This window comes from Tenrec ecaudatus, chromosome 12, assembly GCF_050624435.1.
Source record: "Tenrec ecaudatus isolate mTenEca1 chromosome 12, mTenEca1.hap1, whole genome shotgun sequence".
Classification (NCBI taxonomy): Eukaryota; Metazoa; Chordata; class Mammalia; order Afrosoricida; family Tenrecidae; genus Tenrec; species Tenrec ecaudatus.
Window position 1 is genome coordinate 47,152,499 of NC_134541.1, and position 9,593 is coordinate 47,162,091.

The 9,593-nt window shown below is 39.9% G+C and overlaps 1 pseudogene; it reads right to left on the reverse strand.

Moving 5' to 3' along the window:
• Positions 1-1,713: 1,713 nt before the first annotated feature.
• LOC142422650 (importin subunit alpha-1-like) lies at positions 1,714-4,822 on the reverse strand (annotated as a pseudogene).
• Between the last annotated feature and the right edge of the window lie 4,771 nt (positions 4,823-9,593).

Here is a 9,593-nt window from a genome sequence, read left to right on the forward strand (position 1 = left end):
TAAAGTGATCATTTTCAGAGGACTTTACTTTTCTTAATACATAACTTTATTTCTGCTGATGAGACATTTTTATAGACAACTATTTTTCTTCCACGCAAGATTCCCTTTGAAAAATGACAATGGCATCTATTTCTATAATTCATATTTTGAAATGTCATTATTTGCTAGTTCTCTAAATAGTATCTATGGGAATGATCCACTATGGATTTCTAATGATGATCTGAAGTTTAAGACAATAACCATTTGCAAGTTTTCTGAAGTACTAAAAGAGGAAAAAATTCAATTGAATGTTAAACCAAGAAAAGGTTATGCAAGGTTACTTTCTCCAGCATTTTGTAAGCAGGAGACATGACTTGTCCAATGTCTCCCAGATTGGAGGATTGACCAAAAGCAAAGGAGCTGATTTATGGTCAAAGCGAGAACTCTTTCTAAGGCCAGGGGTATCTCTCTGCTCGAGTTCAGTGTTCTGTGATAGGGGATGATGTCTCTCTGCTGGCTTTAAGTGACTTGAAGTTATTTCACCTAGTTCTCACTGCCTGGTTGATGGCTTTCAGCATGTCTTCTCAAAGCAGGAAGACAAAGCTGTAAGGAAGCAATAGTTTCACATGAGAGAGGACTTAAAACCCAGGTGGGCTTCTGCTGAGATGCTGTTTCCCAGGTTGTGCCCACACAGCCTACGCCTACACAGTGGCTACGTCCAGCAAATGGAATTTACAGCCTGAAAGTGCCTGAACTTGGCTACATAAAAATTATATATGTGCATATTATATGTATAAATATGTATGTAAAATCTATATTATTTATAAATATGTGTAGTATGCATATTTTTAAGTACATAGCCCAGGCTTCTCTTTTGAACTAAAGTCTGTCCATCTCTCTCCATCTCTCTCTCTCTCTCTGCTACTGTTGGTTTGAATTGGTTGTATATTTATTTTATGCATATTAGTCCTAGTTCACTCTTTTTATTTTCTATGTTACAAAGGGTTCTGGGACACAATATAATCTAGCCCAGGTTGTTCAAATGAATAGAACTTAACTAAAGGACTTCATAAACAAGTGTGGATATAGTTAAAGGAAGCCACATGGGATTTTGAATCTCTCAGACACTAGCAACAGGAAGAAGGTGTTACTACGACCCTAAGCCTGAATGGGCAAGGGAAGACTTTGTTACTAGAATCCAGTGAGAGCTAAAGCCATGGAGGATGGGACATCATCAAAGCTATTAAACCAGAACAGTGATTTTCTATTATGTCTGCTTATTGGCTTTAACTGAGGGTATAGGAGACATACCTGATACCCGAGCTCTTCTCCCCAGATTCTGGTTTAATTGATCTTTAATATGAGCATCAGGTTCCTGAAGAGATGCCCAAGTAGTTGTAGTGTGCAGCAAAGCCATAGAAGGACGGCCTGAGATAGAATGCCAGCCCTGCGTGCAAGTAGGTCAGGGAGATACACTGACCCCGACCTCCAGCTAGAACTTTGCCCATCTAGGCACCGATAGTGGACAGCCGCTGTAGTGGGCCTGGGCCTGTTTGAGGTGGATCCATCTCATTCCCTTCCCTTGCTGTACCCTGCACCACAGGGATCAAATCCCTGCAAGCTCATTGCCCATCTCCCATGTCTGAAAACACTGAGAGAAAGTAAGAATGAAGTGGCCAGGGTATGTCTCTTCTCTGTAATTTATTACTCTCCTGCCAGCGGAGCCTGCCTTAGTCACACCTTCCCCATGTAACCGTGGGATGTGGGCTCCGGCGACCTGCTCTCGTCTCTGTACCATTTGATAATTCCTACATTTTCCCATGATTTCTTGTTTGGCTTTTCTTCTTTGCTCCTATTCATGAAGCAAATCCCTTGTATAAAATTCCCCTCACTTAAAATAGTCATTGGTTTTTTGAACACTAAAAATAAAATAGATACGAAAAAGTTTACTAGAATGTCTTTTTTTAGTGACATAATTGCACCAGTTCTTTAGGTGTGCTCCACAAAGGCGAGTCCAGTTTTGCCTCTTAATACTATTGTGCTAAAATGGTCATTGAAAACATCGTTATGTGTCATTGAGTTGGTTCCACTCACAGTTAAACCTATGTTGAACTAAATAAAATGCTACCAGGTCTTGTGCCAAACTCATAGTCCTTACTGTATTTGAGCTCATTATTACACCCATGTGTAAATCTAGCTTACTGAAGGTCTTTCTCTTCTTGAGATGTCTTGTTCCAGTAGCTGGTCCCCCAAAACTATGTTCAAAGTATGTGAGATAATGTTTTGCAATCCTTGCTTCGAAGGTGTTTTCTGAATGTACTTTGTCCAAGTTATGTTTGTTCTTCTGGCAGTCTATGGTACTTGTGTTAGTCTGGGTACATTAGAGAAACAAATCCACAGAAAATCATATGTATATAAGAGAGAGTTTTATATAAAGGGTAAGTGTTCTTTAAGAAATTATCCCAACCCAGTGCTGTCCAAGCCCATAAATCCAACATTAGCCCATATATCCCCCACCGATCTACAAAGTCCTCCTCCATCTCACAAAACACACACTATGATGCCGACTGAAGGAGGAAAGCTGAATCAGTGAATGTGTAGGCATCTCAGTGCTGAAAGGGGTCTCCACACGGCTGCTCCAGCACCCAGGGCTGCATAGGGTAGGTCCATGTGGCTTCTCCTCGGGGATGTCTTGCAAGAAGTGAGCCTTGCCAGCTGAAGCAGGCAACTGGATAAGGCAGCTGCACCCTGGTCCAACCATCAGAGAGCAAGAGACCCGAGAACTAGAAAGGTGAGGCTCACTGAGCCATTTAGCTCTCCGTCCTTCAATTAACCCCACACGTATTTATCGACTAGGTTGGCACAATAACTGTCTCAGTGCTTTTCAATATTCGTTGCTAACACCATAATTCCAACGCATCAGAGGCTCCCATTTTCATTCTTCATTGTCCCCCTTTTGCATGCATATTAGGAAACTGAAAAATACCATGCCTTGGGTCAGGCTCACCATAGTCCTCAAAGTGACTTGCTCTTTAAGTTTTTTTCTTTCTTTTTATTTTATTGGGAGTTCCTACAACTCTTATCACAATCCATCCATCCATCAATTGTGTCCAGCACATTTGTACATTTGTTGTGTCATCATTCTCAAAACATTTGCTTTCTACTTGAACCCTTGATATCAGCTCCTTATTCCCCTACCCCTCCCTCATGAACCCTTGATAACATATTTTTTCCCTGTCTTACACTGGTCCTAACGACCTGTTGTGGTGTTTGACATTGTCCAGGTAGCTTACTTCTGAATATTAGTTTTGGGGTTCGTTGGCAGGTTGGGGAGCACAGCAAGTACTTTTGTTTCTCTTACAGCCCGAGTCTGTTCTGTCCCAGTGACAATGTTCCCTGTGGCTTTAGTGGGGAAGTCATACGGGACGTTTAGTCTCTCCCAGAAGCTTCACAAGTTGTGGCACAAGTCCCACTTCACAGCCCTTTCAGGCCGTTCATTCGGAGCAGCGGTGACACAGGAAAAGGGAGGTATCGGCCAAAACGGTGCAGGAGAGTGTGCTCAACAGCACATAACATTCCATGGGTGCAGGGTTTTTGCTTAGACAGAGGTTTAAACGTGTCCATGTAAGATTCAGCAAGTAACCACATGCTGAAGAACACACACTGGGAACTGCAAGAACCAACAGGGGGAAACGGTACTACATTTTATAAGCAAGTCTCAGAAAGGGGAGCCATCCCTGTGATGTTACCCAAGCCCTGAGAATGCAGAGATGCCTCCTTCGACCAGCATTTGTCTGTTCTGCTGTTCCAGAAGCAACCTTAGCGAGCACCCAAGCCATCAGTTCTGCTCAAGGACCCAAATTTTGGAATAAAACCTGCCGGGGGGATTATGTTGTCTCTGAGGTGCTGTATTGTTTTGTTTTGTTTTCCTGAAGAGCAATTTCCTAGCAGCTTGAGCAGCCTGGAACTGGCACTCCAAATTGTTGCCATTTATGTCCTTGATCATGCCATCAACAGGCCAGGTTCCAGTACCCTGTTGTTCAGTTTTCCTGCAGTGGAGATGTAGCACCATGACATAAGGAATTTATAGTTCTCCTTCCCCACATCTGGTCGTCCTTAGCTTTCCTCGGCTCCCCATTAACCTCTATGAGGCACCTCCGCATTTCTGTGCTGTCTTCTCCCCGCGTTCTTGAATCAGGTAAGCCAGGCCATTGGGGAACTAGTACCCTCATTGGTTAGCAAGGTTGTAAGGCTAAGGAGGAAGGAAAGCTACAGAAGGCAGAGGATGGGCTCCCTGGCTGCAGGTCAGCCGCCCTCCCAATACGGCGCTGACAGAGGACAGCAGCTCTTGTTTTCTTTGTGCTTGATGTCCTTGTTGTTAAACCACAACTCTTCTTGTCTTTTGTTGTTAATATTCAACACATCAAATCTGTTCTTGAGATGTTCTCTAATTGCAGGTGGCATTTACTCTGCATGTATTTTGGATCCTGTAGACTTAGTTTAATTTATTCAGCTTCAACTTGAATTTCTATATGAGCAACTGGTGTTTATTCTACAGTTGGCCGCTAGCCTTCTTCTGATGGATGATACTGAGCTTCTCTGTCATCTCTTTCCACAGATGTAGTTTGATTTGATTCTTTTGTATTCCATCTGGCAAGTCCACACATATGTTGTTTTTAAAAAGGTATTGGCAATAAAGAAGCCTTTGGTCTTACAAAATTCTACAATGTGATTTCCAGCTTAATTTCGATCCCAGGCCCGCTTTTCCCACTACAGATGCTTACTGTTTGCATCCAGCTTTATGATTACAGCCACAGTCATTGTCAATGTGTCTTGATGGCATGCTTGATGCATTTCAGACTGTCGATACTGGTAAAATGCCACACTGTCTTCATCTCGGGCTCTAGTGGTTACAGCATACACTTGAATCATACACTGATCATGTTAAATAGCCTTCCTTGTAAATGTATAGCCGGTATTCGAATACGGATTGTCTGACACATCAGGAAATGTCTTGAAATCTTCTTTTTTTATGATGAATGTAACAACTGTACCTCATGGATTTATTGTCACAGGGTTAGTAAACTGTATAATTTTCTGACTCAAAGGGGCCATGCCGTCCATCTACACTCACTAATCCCTCGTACATTGATCTTTATGAATCCCATTTCTTTGTTCAATGGCTTCTAGTTTTCTTAGATTCACACTTCATGTGTCCCACATTGCTGTTGATCAGTGTTCGCAGTGGTTTCTTCTCATTTTTGAGTCATGATGCATCAGGAAATGAAAGTCCCCAAAGCTTTGTCCCATCAATGTCACTAAGGTCTGATCTGGTTTGAAGAGGCAGGTCTTTCCTCGTCATATGCGGACTGTCTTTCAACCTGAAGTCTCGCCTTGTAGTGATATAATAGACAATGGTCTACTGCTAGTCATAAGATTTTCAGTGGGTGATTTTTCAGAAGTGGTTTACCTCTGTCTCTCTCCTAAATTGCTTACACGGGAAGCTCTGCTGGAAACTATCTTTCTTTCTTGTTTTTAATGGCACCCCAACAAGACTTACAGGAGTATATTACAGAGAGAACTTGACTTCCATCATTCATTGATCAGAAAGATTTGCCTAAACATGTTTTATTTGTATATATACGAACTGGACCTTTAATAGCCATTCTGTATTACCTGCCATTTTTCAACGGATGATTGTTACCCAGAAAAAGCTTAAGTTATCCTTTCACAAGGCGAATTTAGTTGTATATGACTTGGTTTGAAATATACACGACCACCTGCATTCTGTATGAACCATCAGAGCAGAACTCAGGTGCTGACAGTGAAGATTAATGAACTATCTTCCTTAATTGATGGCACCCAAAGTGCACTCCTCTCAGCCTGTTGTCTGTTGTTGGCAGAAGACCTAGCAGGTAGACACACTCCATTGCTTGCTGAAATTAAAAAAACAGGTAATTTAATCTTCTCAGTGCTATAGATAATGATTTTTAAAACTTGCCATTGAAACAACAGTGCGATTTCTGGGTGAGTAGGTCTTCCTAGTGATTCATAATTTAGTGGATGACTTATTCAAATTTATTAAATTGACCTGGGCATAAAATCATCCAAGCAAACATCAATGAATCTATAATGCTATAGATTTATTATTATAGTAGCAATATAATCTTACACTATTATTATACATTTGGCTTTTCTTTTCTTTATTTTTTTCGGGGGGAGGCTAGGTTAAAGGGTGAGCCTTTCAGTGTTGTGATACACACTTATATAAGTGTAAATAGTACTGAATGTGGGTTGGAATGACTGCTTGAATGTTGCCCCGAAGAGTAAGCAGTATTTCACATACCCTGAGTACTGGATAGGTGTGAAGTTGCATTAAGTTAAAGGGTTAATGCAACCTTGGCAAGAAGAGCTTTTCTGAAAATACTTTAAACGTATTTTATGATAAATAAAAAACTGTGTAACTGAAAGCACCTGATTTGGGGACTGTAGCAGCCGCCTCACTCTTTTTCCAGGAAGCCCTTTACTCATAAGGATGGAGTTCCTGGACAAGCCTTGTGACTCTGGGCATCACTTTGTTACCTGTGATGTAAATGTTTGGCATGCAAGTGTAGTAGTATTTTCTTAGGAAGGAAAAAGAAGTAGTCTTTTATATGGACCCGAGCTATATGAGGAGATGCACATTGGCTTTTTAAAACCTAGATGCTGGAAGTGGGCCTTGGCTTGTAAACTGTTACTTTTGCTTCTAAACAAACAAACAAACAAACAAAAATGTAGGAAAGAAAAACCACCCAAAAACCTCAGTGCCATCGAGTCACTTCTGACTCACAGGGACCCTGTAGGACAGCTTAGAATTGCCCCTGTGACTTTCCAAGGCTGTACATCATCATGGGAGTGGGAGGAGAAAGTCTCAGCTTCTTTTGAGCAGTTGATAGTTTCGAACTGCTGACTGTTGGGTTAGCAGCCCAAAACCCAACTGCTACAACACCAGCAATCCTCTAGTTTCTCAATTAATAACCTAAAATATGTCATGTGACATTCTCTTTGAAGCGTGGATTCAGTTTGCTTTTTAATGTATTTGTTTATTTTTTGGTCTAATATATCTTAAAGTAAGTTTTACTTCAATAAAAATAACCTGAATTCTAATAAACGGGATTTTATTAAATTATATTAAGAGGAAAAGATACACTTCTTGCTTGGATCTCTATTCAGTAGGTTGTTCCCTGGCCAGCCTTCTGTCTCCAGGTTCCATATTGATTACTTTCATGTATTCATCTCCCATTTCTTACTAAGGTAAGAAATACTTTCCCTGGAATATACTGGGGAAGTCTGATGCCTCTAAATTCCTTCAACTTCTATGGCCTCTAGCTGCACCCCATGGGTACACACTGCCCCACCAGGGCTCCTCAGTCAAACAAGCAATTAAGTATTTATTAACATTAATTGATAAGAACCATTTTAAAATAAGAGTGCTTTTGATCAACCCTTGTTTTCCCATAAACATCTAGAACTGATTGAAATCTATTAAAGATTGCACAACTCTCATGAATATGATTCAACTAGTGACATGTATATTCTGTGAGTTGTATGATGGTGAAACTGTTGAAAAAATAAACTAATTTAAAAATTAATTTAATGTTCGACCAGGTAATACTATGGCTTTGAATTTGCCTATCTATAGCCCTTATGCAGAAGAGATGAGTAAACTTCTTCACAAACATACCTGCTATTCTAAATTTGCAAATGTTTTCCAGAAATGGACAACTCGGTGGGAAGTAAAATGGTAGAGAGCAGTCTAGGGAGATTGCTTTGATTCGGTCCCACAGCCCCAGTGGTTTGTTGTTTGACATGCTGGTCTCAGACCAGGGAAGAAAGAGCACACCTTTGCATTCCACGAGTAATGGCGGGCCTTTGAAGGACCAAGTCAGTAATAGCAAAGCAGGGATGCCTGAGGTACATTCGTATGTTTCCCTTCTGCTATGGAGATAAAGTCTGCCTTATCATTTACTCAGTGTGTGAGATCAGCTGCCTTTAAAGAAAACTTCTAAGTGTCATTAGATGACGGATGAGAAGGAGCAAACACAACATAGAGAGACACCACAAAATAAGGATAAGCATGGAAGAGCCCCCAATAAAAGGATGTATTAAAAACAAACAAAAAGACAACAACAAAACATCATGAAAAAAGAGAGAGAGAAAATATCCTAAAGTAGATTGTGGAAATGATTGTACAATTCTTTTTGATACGATTGAACTATTGATTTGTATGATATGTGGATTAGGTGCCAATAAAACTATTAAAAAATAAGGACATGCAGATTTAGGATTGAAGCCCATATGGTAAAAAACCATGAATCTGTAACTCACCTAAGTATTTTAAAACAAGAAATATAAACATTTGAAGTTGCCACAAGAAAATTTTCAGTTCTGCCTAATAATGTATTTCACAAATGCTTCTCAAATAACTATTCGGCCAAAGTGAAAAGACCGCCTATGCCTATTATAAATCAGTAGAATTTTCATGTGATGTCCAAGTTCCTCCACAGGCTCATTTCAAACTGTTCTTCCAGGCCTGCGTTCTTTATTTGTATCCCCAAAGGCTACTAGCTTGCTGGTATTATGTATCTAGCCCAGGCTTTTCCCACACGACTCTTTCCCCTGATACATGTTCTCCTATCTGGAAACTGGTCTCTCTCTGTCCAACATACCCATCCTTGTCAAATGACCTTTCCTTTGTGAAGGCTTCAACAGCACTGGCTTCTACTTCCTCTGTGGATTTCAGTTTACTCTTCCCTGTGTGACTGGAGATGGACACTGAGTTCTAAATTTCCCCTTCTCCTTAATATTTGCATTGATGGAAAATCTAGCAAAAAGTTAATGCCAAGTAAAGAGGTATTTAATAAGTTAATAAATACATAACCAGCCTCATGTTTTGCATTCACCAGTAAAACATTATGATTAAATATGAAAATATACAGAAAAATAAGTTGTATATTTAAATTGTGTCACTTATGTGATATATACGTCATTCCTAATGAGCATGACCTGTGTGTTAATAAAAATAAACACATGTTCTTTGAAGATAATATTAATTTGATCTCTCTTATCAATCATTCTGATTGTGTCATTCATGCTGACATTACCAATTTTTAATTCAGACATGATGTAGATACATGTGGAGATGAGATTAATTCAGTTATTTTTCCAGTTAAATTAGAGAAGTGAAAACCAATGACTCAGAGGAGAATGGAGAGTAAAAGGACGGACAATCTTAGCAATGTAGGACTGAGAAAGGCTGAGAAATAAGCTTTCTTTGTGAGTCCTTCTAAGGAGAAATGGCTCAGAACGCTCAGAGAAGATGAAGCGGGTACATTATTCTTTCATCACAAGCTATTAGGTTAATTGTGGTATGTGCAGAGTCTAGCTTTGAAAACAGTTCGTAATTGTGCTTTTATATTTTTCAGCAAGCTATTATTTTAAAAGAGTACAGTAGCCTGCTCATATCATGAAATCTGATCGTAAAAGACAAACTGTGAAAATAATTGTAAAAACATCTGGATTTGAAAATAGGCAAGGGTTTTGAAGTGGTCTTAAAGTCTGTTTATGTATGCATT